The 20,338-nt window shown below is 37.8% G+C and overlaps 1 protein-coding gene and 1 pseudogene across 3 annotated transcripts in view; both read right to left on the bottom strand.

Moving 5' to 3' along the window:
- Positions 1–20,338, bottom strand: part of ELF1 (E74 like ETS transcription factor 1) — a 114,327-nt gene that overhangs the window by 51,156 nt on the left and 42,833 nt on the right. The window lies entirely within an intron of this gene.
- On the bottom strand, positions 6,601–7,338 carry LOC100423701 (regulator of G-protein signaling 17 pseudogene; annotated as a pseudogene).

Genomic DNA, 20,338 nt, shown 5'->3' on the forward strand with positions numbered 1-20,338 from the left:
GTTTTCAGAGGGCATCCAGGCAGACATCTACGAGATAATAAAAAAATCTCAGGCTGGCTCAGATGTCTCCTAATTGGGGCAAGACCATATTCTTATTCTCCAAGGAGACATGCTACAGGAATACTTAGCAACAAGGTTCCTAACCTCTCATCCCTAAGATAAGCTTTGGAGTTAAATGGTAACACAAAGCAGTTCAGAGAACAGGCTCTGGAGTCAGACTGCTTGGGTGGCAATCCTCTGCAGTGTGACCTTGGATCAGTTACTTGTTTGGTGGCTCAGTCTCCTCTTTCCGTAAAATAGGTATCAGTCTCAAGTTTCCTCCTTCTGTAAAATGGGTGAAGTAAGTAATACTAAAACCTAGAGCTGTTGTGTAGATGCAAAAATGCATGTGCAGAATACTTGGCACATAACATGCACTGAGTTAACATGAGCTTCTTTAGCACTGTAAGTATATGCAAGAGATATGTGACAGGTGCATGCTAGGTAACTAATAATTCCTTAAGTCTCATTTCTGTACTCCCTGGAGGTCTCCATTACCACAGCTATTCGCCAGACTCCAAAAAAAGAACATTATAGCCCATTATCAACAAAAGTGTAATTCTATTCCAGTGCTTAAAAGTTTGGCGTTTTTTTTAACAAATCCTGGTGCTTCAAAGCTAGGACTTCACTCTGTCTGGCAAACTTCCCTAACACAGAGTCCCATTATGCCTCATTCCAAACAAAATGACTTCACTGATGGTGAACACAGTACCCTCAGCCACACTACTAGCTACTATAACCAATTCAAATGGTTACTTGTTTAATTTATTACAGAAGATTTTAGGTACTAAAAAGACATATGATAGTCAAAATTGATCAATGATTGAATGTAAATTTAAGATTCCTTCAGAAAGGTTTTTAGACACAAGGATATTAAACCCATGAATTCATAAATATATTTTTAGAAAATCATTGCTCTCCTTTTAAGGTACTATGGTACCAAATGCTTATGGTGAAAATTAATAACTAGTCCGGTGCCATGGCTCACATCTGTATCCCAGCACTTTGTTTGGGAGGCTGAGGCGGGTAAATTACCTGAGGTCAGGAGTTTGAGACCAGCCTGACCACATGGTGAAACCCCATCCCTACCAAAAATACAAGAAAATTAGCCGGGCATGGTGGTGAGCACCTGTAATCCCAGCTACTTGGGACGCTGACGCAGGAGAATTGCTTGAACCCGGGAGGAGGAAGTTGCGGTGAGCCAAGGCGCACCTCTGTACTCTACCCTGGGCAACAGAGCAAGACTCCATCTCAAAAAAAAAAGAAAACTAATATATAAAGAGAATCAATCAAACAAGCAAAAAGGTTTTAGATCGGACAATTCTGGGATAAAGGTGAAATACTCCAGCTTAAAGGAATGAGGTGCTTGAATGACTTCTCCAATAAAATATGTAATTCAGACCGTGTGTCTGTTTATATACATATGCTATGTTTGTAGGTTGGCAGTATCTAAAAAACTAGAATGCCACAGTAACTCTAGATACCAAGTAACTGAACAGAAAGAACTTTCACAAGATGTGGTAACCTAACGAAGGGCTCTTTTCAATATATACAGATAGCCATGATAAGAAATGCAGTATTTGGAAAGACCATTAGAAAAAATATAACAGAAATGAAAGAAAACAGAGTAAGAAAGTGAGAGAAGAGAAGTTATACAAAGTAGAAATGAGAAGCAAGCAATAAATCCATAATCTGTAATGACTTAATTCCTGTGGGATGGACCATAGTTTGGCCTTTTAAAAAATCTGTTTTCGCCGGGCGCGGTGGCTCAAGCCTGTAATCCCAGCACTTTGGGAGGCCAAGACGGGCGGATCACGAGGTCAGGAGATCAAGACCATCTTGGCTAACACGGTGAAACCCCGTCTCTACTAAAAAATACAAAAAACTAGCCGGGTGAGGTGGCGGGCGCCTGTAGTCCCAGCTACTCGGGAGGCTGAGGCAGGAGAATGGCGTGAACCCGGGAGGCGGAGCTTGCAGTGAGCTGAGATCCGGCCACTGCACTCCAGCCTGGGCGACAGAGGGAGATTCCCCCTAAAAAAAGAAAAAAAAAAAAATCTGTTTTCTATTATAATACGGTAGAATGCTCTATACTAGCTCCCAGCAGATATGAAGTCAGTGGTATGAAGATAAATTGCACACAGCCTTCCAAAGATTGCCAAGTCTCAGTCTAAAAAGTGTGAAATCACAGGATATTAGAGCTGAAAAAGATCTAAGGATTACCTAGGACAACACATTCACCGAAAAGATAAGGAATTTAGGCCTAGAACATTCTGATGTGTCCAAGGACACACAGCTAGTTAGCGGCAAAGAAAGCAAGAAAAAGCCCAGATTTCCTACTGGTATCTTTGTATCTATATTAATAGAACTTCATTAATATTTTTTCCATAGCAAAATATCTGGAAAAATAAGAAATCTCCTAGACAAATACTTAGCAAAAGTACCTTACCATACCCCAGTACAACTGTCAATTAAAATGCTTTTATATATTATGCAACCTCTTGATACTCGGGATAAATCATTTTCAACCATAATTTTAACTGAAACAACTGGTGCAGGGGGTTTGTAGATTTCCCTATTTACTGCTTTAAATCTTAAAGTTTTACTATCATTATCTCCCAAGTTTACTATATCATATCACCTTGCCTTACATTTTCACTCAGCCTAAAAAGTAAAAAGCAAACATATATAGCCTTTTTAGAAGGCTACCACAAGTTAGTAACTCATTAAAATACTTCAAAATAGATTTGTACTGACATTTTTCTTTCTAGTTATTTTTTTTTCTTTTTGAGACAGAGTCTTGCTCTATCGCTCACGCTGGAGTGCCGTGGCACGATCTTGGCTCACTGCCACTTCCGCTAGGGTTCAAGCGATTCTCATGCCTTAGCCTCCCAAGTAGCTGGGACTACAGGTGTGCACCACCACGTCTGGCTAATTTTTGTAATTTCAGTAGAGGTGGTGTCTCACTATGTTGCCCAAGCTGGTCTTGAACTCCTGAGCTCAAGTGATCTGCCCACCTCAGCCTCCCAAAGTGCTGGGATTACAGGCATGAGTCACTGTGCCCAGCCTTTCTAGTTATTTTAAGTACAGTATTGCTAGAATTTACATTAAAATATGTGAATATGGAAAAAACAAAAAAGAAACATCCCAAAACGTAGGTATAGTTAAGTAACCAGATTTGAACTTTCCCAAAAAATAGTCATACTTTCTCAGTTCCTGCTTTCTCTAAACCAGGTACTCTACACACAAAATTGAAGGAAAAAAAACACAAGTTAATGTCACAAGGCAAACAAATCATTTCATTGCACTCAGTGTTCTCATAATTGAAAAAGAAAATGTTTCTATACCCCAACTTTTCATTTAATTTTTTTCAAATATTCAACAAATTTAAGAAAGCTGAGAAAACGTTTAAAACTACATTTTTTGCAATCTAAACAGGTACCATGTATTTACTATGAATATATTTTAGGTAGCTATGCAAGATAGCTACTTAAAATTAAGCACTTTTATTTTTTAATTAAATTTTTTCATTGTTGAATTCTTTATTAATTCAAAACATTTTAAGTCAGTGTAATGCATATGCATTTTACAGTAACATTCATAGATTTCCACAATATAGTAAAATGAAAACAGCTCTATTTTGATTTACTTTGAAAACTCAAAGAAAGCTACCTAGTTTGAGACTTCTGAATTTTACATTACTGTTATGCTCAAATTCTACTACATGGTGAAAATCCTAGCATTTTCCAGAAGTATGTTATTGTACATAGGTAAAATGATAAAATTGATTCTAGGAAAGGGAAATTAAAAAAAACAAAAACTTAAGTTGGAGGAAACATAATCTGGATTATCTATTCAATTTATGAGTACCCACTGTTATTCTGGTATTGCAAAATAACCAAGTGTGGTGCCTCTTAAGCTGTATTCATGCATTCAAAACTTCTTTATTGTCCACTAATAAATATTGGTGGAGTACAATATATGGATATAGATTAAGTATGATGAACATGGTAGTAAAAAATTATACACATTCGATACATCATTTTACAAAACCAGACACATTATTTAGCAAACATTTAAAAATCACATACAAGAAACATATTTATGACAAATTGGTTAAAGCCGGCGGGAAATACATCAGGCCTTTTACATTATTTCAATATTCAGTGTTCATTGGTTAGTGGAGGGCAGTATAGAAATGCACTAAGCAAAATGGCCAGTTTAAATTTAAGTTACCTCTTATGACAATTAGTAAGACTAAGATATTTAATGTTGAAAATATATGGAGGACTATTGTAATTATTTATGCAGATAGTTCAAGGGAAAAATTCACTTTCACTTCTATTAGGTGAATATTCAGGCTAAGACTTTTGGAGTTTTATTTTTCTACTTTACTGTATTTTCTTTATAGCATTTATTAGTAATCACTTAATGGAACCTAATATTAGGGTTGAAGAATCTGCTCAGAATTTGTTTAGCTCAGTGTAAATGTCCACAAAATTTACCTTCAATATAATCTCTTTAAAAATGTATTACTTCGGCCGGGTGCAGTGGCTCAAACTTGTAATCCCAGCACTTTGGGAGGCTGAGGCAGGTGGAATGCCTGAGCTCAGGAGTTGGAGACCAGCCTGGGCAACAGAGTAAAATCCTGTCTCTAATAAAAATACAAAAATCAGCTGGGCTTGGTAGCATGTGCCTATAGTCCCAGCTACTCAGGAGGCTAAAGCAGGAGAATTGCTTGAACCCGGGAGACGGAGGTTGCAGTGAGATTGCGTCACTGCACTCCAGCCTGGAGACAGAGCAAGACTCCATCTCAAAAACAAACAAACAAACAAACAAAAAAGTGTTACTTTACAATGGAGAAACATAATAGATGCTAACTCAGGTAAGTGATCAAGGTTAACATCAACAGCTAAGAGTAGCCTGAAGTTTGAGAAACTGTCACAGCTAAGAGGAATCCTGATGATGGCATGTACCTTTGATATCATGTGATAAGCATGGCACTTTACCTTTGTGTTCTTCCAAAAACCAAACCCATGTCTAGTCATGAGAAAAACATCATGAAATGAAAGAAAACAGAGGGACATTCCACAAAATACCAGTTTATTTCTCAAAATTGTCATCAAAAACAAGGAAAGTTTCAGAAACTGTCACAACTAAGAGAAGCCAAAGGAAACATAACAACTAAATGCAATGTGGTATCCTGAATGGGATCCTGGGACAGAAAATGGACATTTGGTTAAAAACTAAGGAAATCTGAATAAAGTATGAACTTAATGACCAATATTGGTTCATTAATTTTGACAGATGTCCCACAGATCTCTATGGGTATTTGCAGTTTTTCTGTAAATATAAAACTACTCTAAAATTAAAGGTTTCGTGGACACATTACTATTTAAAATTTTATTTTTATTTTAAACATTTTTATTTTTTCTTAGAGTCAGGGTCTCACTTTGTTGCACAGACAGGTCTGGAACTCCTGGGCTCAAGTGATCCTCTCGCCTTAGCCTCCCCAAGTGCATGCCCGGCCCATTACTACCTTTTATTAAGTTTTTATTTTCATTGTAAAATTGTTAAAGAAAATCATACTACCTTAATATTAAAAAGTGTTTTCTAATTGTCAATCTCTTATATCTTAGTCTTGGGCCTATAACTCATTTATATATTTAGCAAATAACTTGGTATTATTTCTGTCCTTGGGAATGTTGTTTTTATTTCCTTTGGAAATAAAAGTTTCAAATGATTTATCTTATTTAAACTTTAATTTTAACCTACAATTGTATATCTATCTCTCTATCTATCTCTCTATCTATCTATCTATGTCATTCAGAAACATTTCTATAGATTTGAGGTGATGGTGAATTGAAAGTGATTTGGGATCACAAGCAAAGCAATAACACTGATACAGTGTTCCATCTTAAAATATGATTGTATGTTTTGATGAATAGCTACATCAGATGTTTAATGTATGTTTTGGAAAAAATAGGGGAAAGTGCATTAAAATGACATTTAAAACAAGCATAAAATAACTATTGAGTTGAAGAACTTTGATAAAATAATGTCATATTTTATTCTTTCCATGTTTGTTTTATTTAATGCTCATAGCCATCCTGATAATTAAGTATATTTGTCATTTGCAGATGAGAAAATGAACTCAGAGAAGATAAATGATTTGCCCAAAGTCACCTGAGACAGAAATGTAACTCGAAATAAAATTTGTAATTTTAAGTTCCTGATGTGTTTACACTATGCTCCCTAAGTGCACCTGTGGACACACATTTCCTTTAGTAAGCACTGTATGTGGCATTCTTTTAATACAGCAATAAGAGTTAGATCTTTAGAAAGGAAATGTATCTAAGCTTAGGACAGAAACACAATCTGTTTATTATTCTAAAATGTTTATTTCTAACTGTTTAAAAGCTATAATGCAGTGATAGCAGTTAGGTATAAGTCAACAGTTTTAAAATCCTAAAATTTCTGAAATGAGATTTAATATGAGAAATAATGAAAGAAGAATGAATTTCACATTGCACATATGACATATTTTAAAATATTACATTTGGTTATTGTCATCAATGCTTGATAGTGTTCCTTCTCCCTACTCGTCTTAAGAGCTTTTGTCATAGGAATAAAATCAGTTCCCAAACTGGGACCTTCTATCAGTTGGGGCAGTATTTCGCCTTTTGTAGTATTTTCATTAGAGTCAAAGTCTTGAACATCCCCTTGAATTCATCTGAAACGGTGTCACTTGGGGTTGGAGAGGACTATACCTGTGAGGATTAGGATCCAACAGATTTCTATTGATCACCTCTCTAACTGGAGAATTCTCTAACTTGAGAATCAAGACTGACCTCTTTTGGTGATAGTATAGAAATGTAATCTTCATTTATCATTCTAGCCTTCTCTCTTTTCTTTGATTACTTTTTTGTTCTGTTCTTTCTTTAAGTCTTCACAGGCAAGCCAGAAAAGTAGGTTCTCTTCGTTGTATTCTGTTCAGAGGAACTCTCTGAAAAGGTGTCTCCCTGCTGGGGACTTCATCATCTTGTCAAAATTTTGAGACCAGGGCAAGACTTCCTCTGCAGTGGGGTTTTGGCATTCCTCTAAGACCTGGATACTCTCCGTTTTCGTAGTGTGTGTGGTTATTCCTGCATTTTCCCCTCTTTCTTCATTCCTAACAATGAGGCAGGAGCAGCTGAAACAACAGCACCAACGAAAGCAACAGATGTTGTTGAGCCTTTGGTTTCCAGGTGCCTGAGACACAGCAGGTGTTCCTTCATTTTGGGACTGCTGCCTTTTTCACATTTCAGCTACTTCAGGACCCAGTTGGCCAGCTGCCTGGAGGTGTGGGCAGCGCACCGATGGGTCTGGGGTAGCAGGGCTGGGCGGCTCGGTCCTCTAGTGGAGCTGGTTTGCTACTATCCGCTCAACTTAAGCACCCAGCGGGTGAGGAGCTAATTTATATTTATTTTTTAGAGACAGGGTCTCATTGTTGCCCAGGCTGGAGTGCGGTGGCATGATCCTTGCTCACTATGGCCTCAAACTCCTGGCATCAAGCGATCCTCCTGCTTCAGCCTCCTGAGTAGCTGGAGCTATAGGTATGTACTACCATACCTGGGTAATTTTTTAATCATTTCTTTTGTAGAGAAGGGGTCTCACCATCTTGTCGAAGCTGATCTCAAACTTCTGAGGTCAAGCAATCCTCCCGCCTAGGCCTCCCAAAGTGCTGGGATTATAGGCATGAACCACTGCACCTGGCTGGGTTAATTTAAATTAGGCATTTTTTAATTGAGGGGGAGTAAGCAGAGGGAAGTGCCCAGGATGTTATCAAAAGTACAGTTTTATTTTTATGTAAATAAAGCACAAATCAATGTTTTTTTGTATAGGATGTCCCAATCAAACTTCTGGTGACTTAAACAAACCTGAAACAGGTTTTGGCAACTTGATCAAGGTCACCTTAGCTTCAACCATGCTAATAATAAAAAATATATATATATATATGATGAAACTAAACAGACTGATTTCTCTATGTGTTTGCCTTTTTGCTGACAACCAGGTGAACAGTTCCAGGACTCTGAAGGCAGGGCCACAATTACTCACTACCCAAACCTGAAATTCCAGTTCTTTCACATAGTTCTTCACTTCCCATCATTGGCCACTTGGGCAAACCTGGTATCAGAATACATTGATACCAACCAGGGCAGCATTTATAGCACCCTGCAAAACAGCCAAACAGACTGAATACCTAGACCTGTCCATACCTGTGGTCTCAAGTTTAACTCTTTTTTTGAGCATGTTCTGAAAACAAAGAGAATTCAAAATCAAAAGAGAAATATCAGCCAGGTGTAGTGGCTCATGCCTATAATCCCAGGACTTTGGGAAGCCCAGGAGGGCAGATCACTTGAGGTCAGGACTTCAAGACCAGCCTGGCCTACATGGTGAAACCTCTTCTCTATTAAAAATACAAAAATTACCCAGGTGTGTTGGGGGAATGCCTGTAATCCCAGGTACTTGGAGGCTAAGGCACGAGAATCACTTGAACCCGGGAGGTAGAGATTGCAGTGAGCTGAGATGGTACCACTGCCCTCCAGCCTGGGTGACAGAGCAAGATTCAGTCTCAAAATTAATGAAATCAACAAACAAGAGAAATATCTAACAGTTACGAGATACTGTTTTAATTCTGTTCATTAAAAAGAAAACATAGGCCGGGCACGGTGGCTCAAGCCTGTAATCCCAGCACTTTGGGAGGCCGAGACGGGTGGATCATGAGGTCGGGAGATCGAGACCATCCTGGCTAACATGGTGAAACCCCGTCTCTACTAAAAAATAGGAAAAACTAACCGGGCGAGGTGGCGGGCGCCTGTAGTCCCAGCTACTCGGGAGGCTGAGGCAGGAGAATGGCATAAACCTGGGAGGCCGAGCTTGCAGTGAGCTGAGATCCAGCCACTGCAGTCCAGCCTGGGCGATAGAGCGAGACTCCGTCTCAAAAAAAAAAAAAAAAAAAAAAAAAAAACATAAACATGCTAAAACATCTTTATCAGCAAAACCTGTTCAGGCAGTTAAAAAACTTCTCTCTCCAACAAGCAAGATTTAACTTGCAAGGAAATTGTTTCATTTCTGTGACCCTTTATTCTCCCAGTTAATATTTTCATTTTCTTAGAAAAGACATGCTGTAGTGCACTGGTTCCCCCATCTAAGAATACAGCAGATTCCCATTAGTAACTGTTTCATGCTGGCACTGATTGGGGGTGAAAAGCCAGGGATATGTTGTTTCAAAGTTCCTCAGGAGATTTTGCTACATGACACGCCTCCCCCACCTCCAATTCCTACACAGCATAACTCTCTTCTGGTAGAAACTGTATTCTGTTATAAGAAGTTTCACTCTTACAGGGAGGCACACCAACAACTGAAAGCAAGATTTAAAAGTCATCTAAATCACTTCATGCTCATTATTAGGTGATATGCTCTTTCACATATTTATTTGATCGGCCCTTACTACCTCTATTCTAGCCCCACTCCAGTGGCTCTTCAGCCTGGAGTAGAAGTCATTCAGCAAAAGTGAAAATATGATCAACTTACTTCTCTGACAAGTAATTAATAGCTTCCATCGCCTACAGGCAAAACTCCAAATCTACTAACAATGCTAAAATAGCTCCTCGTGATGTGGAAGGTATGAGGAAATGGTAGTCAGATTTGTAAGACAGGATGTCTGAATACCTGCACTGGAGAAGTGAATGGAAATATTCTATGGATCAAGCTTAAAAGTACACCTATAACCTACAGTAATCAAGACAGTGAGGTACCGGTGAAAAGAACAAAATAGATCAATGAAACAGGAGAGCACGGATAATGGCACCACATAAATATAGTCAACCATCTTTGTCAAAGGACAAAGGCAATACAATTAAAAAAAGACAGTTTTTCAACCAACAGTGGTAGAAAAACTGGATATCCACATAGAAAAATAATCATCATCATCATCTAGACACAGACCTTATACTCTTCACAAATATTAACTCAAAATGGATCGCACACCTAATATATAACATAGGATAAAAATCTAGATGAACATGGGTTTGGTGATGACTTTTTATAGATACCAAATGCAGGACTCATCAAAGAAAGAATCTGTAAGCTGAACTTCATTAAAATTAAAAATTTTTGCTCTGTGAAAGACAACGTCAAGAGAATGAAAAGACAAACCACAGATTAAAGGACTGTTATCTAAAATATGCAAGGACCTCTCAAAACTCAGAGAAAATAGCCTGATTTTAAAACAGGCCAAAGACCTTAACAGACACCTCAGCAAAGAAGGTATACAGATTAGCATATGAAAAGAAGCCCCACGCCATATGTCATTAGGGAAATGCAAACTAAAATGACAATGAGGTGCCACCACAAACCTATTAGAATGGCCAAAATCCAGAACACTGACAACACCAAAAGCTGGCAAGGATGTGGAACAACAGGAATTCTCATTCACTGCTGGTAGGAATAGAAAATGGTACACTTTGGAAGACAGTCTGGCAATCTCTTACAAAACTAAACACACTCTTACACCAGAGCTGTGCTCCTTGGTATTTACCCGAAGGAAGTAAAAACTTATGTCCACACAAAACCCGCACGTGGATGTTTATAGCAGCTTTATTCATAACTGCCAAAACTTGTAAGCAACCAAGATGTCCTTCAGTAGGTGAATTAACAAACTGTAGTGCATCCACATAATGAAATATTATTCAGCACTAAAGAGAAACAAGCTATCAAGCCACAAAAAGACATGTGGAAACTTAAATGCCTATTACTAAGTGATATTTGCCCAAACTCGTAAAATGTACACCATCACAAGTGAACCCTAATGTAAACTATGAACTTCAAGTGACAAAGTGTCAGTGCAGGTTCATCAGCTGTAACAAGTGCACTGCTCTGGTGCAGGTGCTGATTAGCGAGAGGCTGATAATGGGGAGGTTATGCATGTTCAGGGGCAGGAGGTATATGGGAAATATTTGTACTTTCCTCTCAATTTTACTGTGAATCTAAAATGGCTCTAAAAAATAAAGTCTTTTTTTTTTTTTTTAAGTATAGCTCCAACACAATTTTAACTCTTCACTATCATCTCAAAAACAACATTCCAGCATTTCTGCATTTTATAGTTCCCCCACTTCCCCATCCCACTATTAAAGAAGCCGAAGTCAGCCCTGCCTTAATCCCACCAAGAACCCAATATATACAACCTCTTTCCAGGCTTTCTGTCTGTACTCACTGCCACTGAATCCAGACCTTTCCAACTATTCTCTGACAATCACAACCTTTTGTTCCTGTGACATTTTAGGATCCTCTTTCAAGTCACAGTGCAACCATGTTTAAGGACGTAATCTCCAGGGAAATAAACATTTCCATCTTTTCCCAAGTTACCAATACATTTGAGACTTTAAGATTCCTTGTGCACAAAACTTCCTGCTCCCCATGTGTGTGTGAAAAAAAAAAACCCTGAATGATCTGTTTTCACAGTCTACCTCTTTTCTTCTTCATTTATTATTTCAATCTTTTTTTTCTTTGGAGACGGAGTCTCGCTCTGTTGCCTAGGCTGGAGTGCAGTGGCGCAATCTCGCTCACTGCAACCTCCGCCTCCCAGGTTCAAGTGATTCTTCTGCCTCTGCCTCCCGAATAACTGGGACTACAGGCACCAGCCACCACGCAGGGCTAATTTTTGTATTTTTAGTAGAGATGATGTTTCACCACATTGGCCAGGCTGGTCTCGAACTCCTGACCTTATAATCCACCTGCCTCGGCCTCCCAAAGTGCTGGAATTACAGGTGTGAGCCACCGCACCCAGCCATCTTTTTTCTTTATTTTTTAAGAGATGGGGTCTTGATATGTTCCCCAGGCTGGTCTCAAACTCCCAGGCTCAAGCGTTCCTCCCACCTTGGCCTCCCAAAGTGCTGGGATTACAGGTGTGAGCCACCACGCCCAGTATCCTCTTTTCTTCTTTAAATTACATAAAACGATTTTAAATCAGCTTGGATATCATCAAAAGAGTTCTGATGTTTCATGTCAGGATCTCTAAAATGAGGTTCTTCCTACAATCATCTTTGCAACTGTCTGGCAATCAGCTAAGTTTCTAAACTCAAATGAACCCAAAAAACAAGAAGCAGGCTGGGCGCAGTGGCTCATGCACATAATCCCAGCACTTTGGGAGGCCAAGGTGGTCAGATCACTTGAGCCCAGGAGTTTGAGATCAGCCTGGGCAAAAAGGTGAAACCTCATCTCTACAAAAATACAAAAATTAGCTGGGTGTGGTGGTGTGAGCCTGCAGTCTCAGCTTACTCGTGAGGTTGAGGCGGGAGGATCACTTCAGCCCAGGAGGTGGAGGTTGCAGTGAGATGAGATAGCATCACTGTACTCCAGCAGGGAAGACAGAGAGACCCTGTCTCAAAAAAACAAAACAAAAGAAGCAGCAAAACCACAAGATGAGAAATGAAAATATGGAAGGCCATGGGCTTAGATATATATAAGATATATATGACTGTATATATATATATATAAGATATATATATATAAGATATATACAGTCATTTGCCATATAACATTCTGGTGAACAATGGAGCAGATAAACAACAGTAGTCCCCTAAGATGATAATACCGTGTTTTTACTGCACCTTTTCTATGTTTGTTTAAATACGCAAATACTTGCCATTGTGTTAAAATTACCTATATTATTCAGTACAGTAACATACTATACAGGTTTGTACCTTAGGAGCAACAGGCTATACCATATAGCCTAGGTGTGCAGTAGGCTATACCATCTTGGTTTGTGTAGGTACATTCTGTGATTTTTTGCAAAAGGACGAAATCACCTAATGATTCATTTCTCAGAATGTATCCCAGTCATTAACTGATGTATGCCCGTATTTGGTATTTACAAATTATACATTAACTTTATATTTAACTGTTGTACAAATCTTAGATAGAAGCAAACTTTAAATACAATTAGTAAGTAAAACATATACAGAATAAAGATTTAGACCTTCACCATTCATAATAAAATTTCTCAATCAATTTTTAAATCAGTTGAATCCATTACGGTTACTGTTAACTAAAGTGCATCAAATACCCTGGCATTCGGTTTTCTTTAAAAAGAAACTGTTTTATGGAGGCCAAGGCAGGCAGATCACTTGAGGCCAGGAGTTCAAGACCAGCCTGGCCAACATGGTGAAATCCTATCTCTACTAAAAAATACAAAAATGAGCCGTGCATGGTGGTGCACACATGTAGTCCCAGGTACTCGGAAAGCTGAGGCACTTCAGCCTGGGCGACAGAGCAAGACGCTGTCTCAAAAACAAACAAACAAAAAGGAGTAGTTTAGTTATGCTTATGTGATGCATCCAGAACTAATCAAAAGATCTCAAATATCTAATTTTAGAGGCACCTGTGCTATTATTGATGGAGTTTGTGGTAAAATGTTGTTAAGTATTTATTCAATTTCCCCTAGGCTCAGCACTGTGGAAAATATATAAAGATAATGCATGGCCCTTGTTCCCATGAAACTTACTATCTAGTGCAGAAAACAAGACCAAGAAAAGCAACTAAATGCCTTAAGGTTGTATTAAGTGCTAATAAAGCTGGTCAGTATTGCAGTTATTTTAGAAGAGGAGATGGTCAAACAGGTAAAGAAAACACTTCACAGATAATGTGGGAACTAAACTGAACCTCAGAAGGAAGGCAAGAGTTGGAGAGACTAAAGGGGAAAGGAAAAGATAGTAAAATACATCGTATGTGTGCGTGCATGCATATGTGAATGCCGACATAAAAGAACGCAGAGACTCAAAAATGACCAAAGTTTAGAGCTAGTTAACAGCCTGATAAGAGCTAAGAGTTCACAATGGGAAATAGAAAGTCAGGCAGTAAAATTTAGGCATGATTTGAGAAGAAGTAAAAATGTTCCTGGAGGTTATCAAACTGGGCTGCAACAGCAGATGATGGTCTATGACTACAAAGCCCAATGCAAGTCATGTAAGTGGGATGTGGCAACCACCATCCAAAAACGATGAGGACAGTTTAAACAGACATTCCACAGCTTGACTGCTACATTGAAAACTTCCCATCACCGATGTGTATACTGCCCTCCTTAAATTCTTCATTAATTACTTAAAATAGAGATTCTCAACCGTGGTTTTTATTCTGCTCAGGGTGTGGCAAAACTCTTTAAATCACTTAATTTACTCCATGTTTTTGTTCTTCACCTAAGAATTGGAAGAGGGGAGAAATAGGAAAATAAGATTTTCAAAAACGTATGACTACTTACCACATAATCTTTCTTATTATTCAACTGAACATCAAAACTACCCATCATTCACTTGAACACCAGTATAACTTTGAAATATATGAACTGTTGCATCTTTGGATGACTGTATCTTGTCAGTATTAAGTATTTTGAATAGATGATGCTGACTTAGTTATTCAATGAAGAAAGATGTGATATAAATAACAGATCCACCTTTCTTCGTCACCGAAATAGAGACTGCTATCACCAGCATTCACAAAATCTTCATTTTCTTACAAGGTGACATTCAGAAGATGCTTCTGTAAAAATAATTAGTTGACCAAATGAGGCTGCATTGAACCTGGCTATTTTTTTTTTTTTTTTTTTTTTTTTGAGATAGAGTCTCACTCTGTTTACCAGGCTAAAGCACAGTATCACTATCTACAGCGATTCTCCTGCTGCCTCAGCCTCTGGAGTAGCTGGCACTACAGGCACGCCACCACGCCCGGCTAATTTTTGTATTTTAAGTAGAGACAGAGTTTCGCCACATTGGCCAGGCTGGTCTTGAACTCCTGACCTTAACTGATCCGTTTGCCTTGGCCTCCCAAAGTGCTGGGATTACAGGCGTGAACCACCACGCCAGGCCGAACCTGAGTCTTTACTAGAGGTGTTTTCTGCTTTACAGCTTTGTTGTACTCTTAGAAAGTTCAAGAATTCAAAGTTGTCTCAGTAGATGTAATGGGCACTTACCAGATTAAAAAAAAAAAAAAACTTTACTATAAAGACACATCTAGGAATTGTACAGTATCACAATAAGGTTTATTTATATTATTTGCTAGCAATACCTAATGTCTAGTAAGTTCTTTGTGGTTTCCAAAGTAAAACATATAGAGTATACTGCTTTTTATTTAATCCTTAAACATCTCTAATAACTACTGAAATCTCTGCATAGATACAAAAATCGGACATGTCCTCAAGGAGAGTAGGAAAGAGATGATAATAATAAATCATAAAATAAATAATTAGATATAACTCAAAGAAATCTACAGATTCAATGCAATCCGTGCAATCTGTATCAACATACCAATGACATTCTTCACAGAAATAGGAAAAATACTTTCTTTTTTCTTTTTTTCCTGAGACAGAGTCTCACTCTGTCGTCCAGGCTAGAGTGCAATGGCGCAGTCTTGGCTCACTGCAAACTCCACCTCCCGGGTTCAAGTGATTCTCCTGCCTCAGTCTCCCAAATAGCTGGGATTACGGATGCCTACCACTACGCCAGGCTAATTTTTGTATTTTTAGTAGAGATGGGGTTTCACCATGTTGGCCAGGCTGGTCTTAAACTCGTGACCTCGTGATCCACCCACCTCGGCCTGCCAAAGTGCTGGGATTACAGGCGTGAGCCACTGTGTCTGGCCAACATTTTTTTTTATTATTATAATTTATATGGAGGCTGGGCATGGTGGCTCGTGCCTGTAATCCAGATGCCGGCACTTTGAGATGCCAAGATTTTTGTGGTTCCACAAAAGATCTCAAATAGCAAATAACAAAGCTGGAAGCACCAAACTACAAGTCTTCAAAATATACTATAAAGCTATTATAACCAAAATAGCATGATTGGCATAAGAACAGACATAAAATGTGTGAGACCCTGTTCTAAGTGCTGGGAATACAGCAGTGAACAAATCGACCAAAATTTCTGCCCTTATAGGACTTAGCATCAAGTGATCTTAATCACAACATTCTGTTCCCCTCAAAATATTCTGCTTTAAAAATGTGAAGCCAGGTGCAGTGGCATGCTCCCATAGCAGGGGGCTGAAGCAGGAAGACCACTCCAGCCCAACAGTTCAAGTTCGCCATGTACTGTGATCACACCTATAGACAGCCACTTACTCCAGCCGGGGCAAAACAGCAAGACCTTGTTTCAAAGAAAAGGAAAAAAAAATGGGGATTGTCAGGCAATATAGGCTGTTATCTCAAAACCCATTAATAGAAACTTCTGTCTCTCTTGTTCAATATCTAACTCCTAGTTACAATCCAACCCCTGACAACTGGACACAGAAAATGTGACGTCTCCTACACTAAGTCGGGGAATAAGAGTTGTGGGAAGAAGTTTTTTACCTTTCAGAGACAATCTGCGAGTATATAAGGTGAGGGAAAGGGAAAATCTGGGGAGGAAACAGGTACGGATAAATCCGAAAGGAGACTGTTCCAGGTAAAGCTGATTTACTTAGGGGCAACCTCAAAGCCTTCATTTGATTTAATTTGACTTTGAGCCAACTGAAATGTGACAACAAACAAAAGTGTACTGGGATTTTAAAAAAACATCCCCTTTATAAATAGAAATACCTTGGAGAAGAAGAAATAATTCTTTCTATATTGTCTTTTCCTATATATTAATAGTAGATGGCCTGCAGAAATCATATCAGGGCCAGGTGCAGCGGCTCATGCCTGTAATCCCAGCACTTTGGGAGGCCAAGGTGGGTAGATCACCTGAGGCCAGGAGTTCAAGACCAGCCTGAGCAACAAGGCAAGAACCCATCTCTACACAAATTAAAAATTAGATGGGCATGGTGGCATGAGCTGGTGGTCCCAGCTACTTTGGAGGCTGAGGTGAGAGCCATGATGCCGCCACTACACTCCACAGAGCAAGACCTTATCTAAAAAGAAAAAAAAAAGGCAAGTCCCATCTCGAATCAATCAATCAATCAATCAATCAATCAATCAATCAGTGTTGTCTATATTCTTTTGGACAAGCACTCTTTAGGGACCTATCTGCCAGGCACTTGTGGGTAAGGGAAAAGGCTAGGAAAGCAACAAGTAGCAAAGAAGACTTTCCCCACAGATGATCACAATTTATCAACTAAGCAAATGCAAATCACAGTAATATGTATGCTATAGCAGAAGTGGGCAAAGTTCATTCTCTCATGTAATTCAGTAATTATTTACTATGTCCTATCTCTAAAGATTATAAGCTACTTGAAAACAAAAGACAATACATTTTTCTATATGTTATTAATAAACACAATTTAAAAGTACAGTGTGTGTTAAAAAGTCAAGCTAGGTCAAGATCAAAGGACATTTTCTTTTCCTAATTTTTACTTACTAAAATTCTTCATTGAGACAGTAAAAGATTAGTGTTTTCATATGTTTGTTTTAGCATTCTATAGAATTTCACATGATGCATGCATGCGCTTCCCAGAACCAACTGGTGGTAAGCCAAGCTTCACTGACTATCCTCAAAGGGACATACATAACATGTATTTTTCTGATTCAAACTCAGAAATTCATCAACGCCCCCCAACAAACAGCACAAAAAAGGGAGGTCTCACATTAAAAGGACACTCAAAAACCCTATAAACTATTTTCCACATGTCTACCTAAGTTTTAATAAACAAAATAACTATTTGGTTCTTCTAAAACTCCTTAAAAATTAAACTCATATAGCTTCATAATTTTTCCTTCAATCTTTAAAAGTTAAACCCTTAAATCTGACTTTGATCATTTAGATTTATTGTTTAAAAAGATATAGTAACTTCTATCAATTTTTGGCTAGAAAAACTGTTAATATATAAACTTTATAAGACATTCCTAGAATGGCCAGATCTAAGCTAAAGTTCTATTTGTGAAATTTATTGCTCTGTTGACAAGACAACTGCAATTTATAACCCTCCAATCACTGAGGCACAAAAAACTTGGTGACAACAGAAAATAATACAGGGAAAGGCAAAAAGTAATAAAGAGAATTATTATTTCCATTTATTCAGTGGAGATATCAGGACCACAATGAAGGGCTAGACATTTTTTCCAGATTAAAGCCAAAAGTAAGAGATTTTTGATGCTTAGCAATCTAAAATAATTAAGCTCTTCAGCTACATTTTTAAATGGACCAATATGTTATCTCCACTTTTAACTAGGATGAAAACACTAATAATTTCACTTGGATATCTCATTTCCATAAACAGCAAAAACGAACTGGGGGTTGGTGGAGCTCAAGTAGGAAATAACTTTTAAAATAAAATTATCTTAGAAATAAACCATAAAGGCAACTTGTAGAAAAGATCCACATTATAGTTATTTAACCAGCTTATGATTCTAGAAAAAAGAAAATAAATATCAGGCACATACTTATTCCCCCAACAAGTATTTATGAAATCTACTATATGCTATTTACTGGGTATACAAAAATAAAGACAAATAAGATACGATCCTTGTCCCAAAGTGGTTTAACATCTAAAAAGAAAAAATGTAAACAGATAACTACAAAACAATGTAAATAAACAAGTCAACCAAAAGATGATAGAATAGAGAGGGGTAAATACCTGTGAGAACCTGAAAAAACTTCGTAAGTGACATGTGGGCTATTTCTTTAGAAATAAGTAACATCTATTTTTTCCAAGGAGAGAACATGAGAGGAAAGGGGGTAGGGGATATTCTAGGAAAAATAAGCAAAGGTGACCCTAAAAGTTAAAATCACCGAGAAATAGGTAGAATAGTAATTTAATGAAAACAAACCTTTTCCCTAACATTAGGGATACAGGATCTAGCATCAGAACACCTGCATTCAAGTTGTAGTTGAATGCCATTTACTAACTGTATTTTCTTAGATAAGTCAACCTCTATAACTTTCCATTTCATTTTTCATCTTGAAGTTGTACCAAGTAAGAATTTACTTTGTAAGCTACAAAATGCTTTGAAAGTTTTACAGAATGCTGATATACTAATACATAAAAGTTAATAATTAGATACTAAAATTTCAAGATCAAAATATTAGCCCAACATTTCACAGTGAATTTATGCCATATATATGAATTCAAATGCCAATTTTTTATTGCCTAAAAAAGTCACAAAAGTAAATACCTTTTAAATATGTAAAAGATATATGTTCCTACTAGGTGCTGTAGTAAACATCTAATTGCCACCACATGATGCATACAATCCATATAGTACCAAAGAAGCCTACAATGTCCTTCGAATCAACAAGTGACAGAAGTTTAATGAAACTAGCTTTATGCTTAACTGGTCTCCCCAGTGGCAAATTAAAGCAGCAATTGTACATCTGTGTCTCTGTTCCTCTCATCGTGGTTTAACTGACAGGAAGCAGAGAGTAAGATATGGCACACAAATGTCAAGTATTTCCTGCCTTCTCTGTTACATCTTTATGTCTTGTTTTATAAATAGTCCAATAGTTTGTGTGAAAATATATCAACGTACAGTAGCAGAAACATATAAATGGTGAAGAGTGTTTATACAAACAGAGCCAATAAAAAAGTATTTTAGTCTTGGGATCTAAGATTCAACATGCATGCAAAGACTCATTTATAGTCTTCTGAAGAAGTATTCTTAGGAGCAAACACCACACAAATTAAGATTTGAAAACCACAATGACTGAGTAAAAAACCAAGTGTCTAAATAACAGAACAGGCCCCTAAACTATTTTACCCAACTGTTTACATGAGTAACACTTGACCACCTTGATATATGACCCCCCACAACCCCTGCTATACCTATAAAAAAAAAAAAAAACTACCACAAACAAACAAAAAAACCTTTAAGCAACTGACTATCAACAAAGCAGGACTGATAACTTGCATCTTTCATCTTCGGTCATTTTTACCATGGCTTCTTATCAGCACTCTCCTGGATTACAATTTGTAACCCCCAACCAAACTATCTCTACTCCCTTCTCACTTCCTGTATATCCCAAACTTGGCTCATGTTATTTACTCATATATATTCAACTATATACAACCAAATAGAACTCTGTTCTCCATAGGTGAATCCTGCCTGCTTCAAGTCATGTTAACCAAACTTCCAGTTAATTATAACTAAGGGGTGCGCATTTTTCATCATGCCAAGCTGCCTCCCAAATTAATAATCCTTAAGAATGAATTCAATTCATTACTCATATGATTCATATTCTGTATCATAAACTTGGGCAAAATGCAGCTATCTTATCCATTCATACTGGTCAATATTTACTTATGCTATAATAAGCATAAGTTGCCACAATTACAATTCCACCAGGGTTTAGTGCCATTCCAT

Source organism: Macaca mulatta, chromosome 17 (genome assembly GCF_049350105.2).
Source record: "Macaca mulatta isolate MMU2019108-1 chromosome 17, T2T-MMU8v2.0, whole genome shotgun sequence".
NCBI lineage: Eukaryota > Metazoa > Chordata > Mammalia > Primates > Cercopithecidae > Macaca > Macaca mulatta.